This window comes from Sinocyclocheilus rhinocerous, unplaced genomic scaffold (assembly GCF_001515625.1).
Source record: "Sinocyclocheilus rhinocerous isolate Xijiao unplaced genomic scaffold, SAMN03320098_v1.1 scaffold2738, whole genome shotgun sequence".
Classification (NCBI taxonomy): Eukaryota; Metazoa; Chordata; class Actinopteri; order Cypriniformes; family Cyprinidae; genus Sinocyclocheilus; species Sinocyclocheilus rhinocerous.
The window spans coordinates 1-1,025 of record NW_015639530.1 but is presented as its reverse complement, the minus strand read 5'-3'; positions in this window follow the sequence as shown (position 1 = coordinate 1,025).

Genomic DNA, 1,025 nt, shown 5'->3' with positions numbered 1-1,025 from the left:
CGAGAAGTGCAAAGCAGATCACAATTCTGAAAACAAAATAACAAATTACAAACGCAAATGCAAGTCTAAAAAACAAAATAACAATTCAGAAAGCACAACAACAATTCAGAAAACATTATAACAAGTCAGAAAACACAATGACAAATTCGAAAACAAAATAACAAGTCAGAAAACACAACGACAAATCAGACAAACCGGAAGAGGTAGGTATAGTTTGAGACAGCGCCATTGGTTTGGGATTACTCACCGCTGACTGGACGAGACATCTGTCAATCAACGTATACAGGGAAGAACCAGCTGAAGAACAGCAGAGTCGTGGTAGAAAGTTCGGAGATGGTATTAAAGTAGCTCGGTTTAAATGTATTGTATGAATTGCCCTTACTATGGAATAAAAAATACGGGGTGTCTATTTACATTGTTAAAAGTGGCTGTAAATCATCAGCTCCAGTGGAGCAGATGGATAAGCGCGTGACCTTGACTTTTTGACGCGATCGACCTGGGTTCGATCCCGCCTTTTGCCGAACTTTTTTTTCCTCCCTTTTCAAATCTCGTATTAGCAATGGATTCTATTTACACTAAGTGAAAATAGCAGTATTTTTAGCAATATGCTATTTAAACTAAGTGCAAATACCTATTTACACTATGTTAAAATAGCAGGATTTCTATGTATACTACTTGTTGCAAATAGTGGCAATTATCTGCACTTCAGTATTGTAGTATGCAATAATAACGTATTGAGTGTAAATTATAATTTTAATTATTAAATGGATGCCACCTTATTGGTACAATAAAGCCCTCCCTACCCCTACCCTAACCCTACCCGATACTTTATTTTCAACTTTTTGATTATTTCCTTAATTTTTATTGAAAATAAATGCCTTTACGATGTGATACGAGATTTGAAAAGGGAGAAAAAAAAAGTTCGGCAAAAGGTGGGAATCGAACCCGGGTCGATCGCGTCAAAACACCAACGACACGCGCTTATCCATCTGCGCCACTGGAGCTGATGTCTTACAGCCACTTTT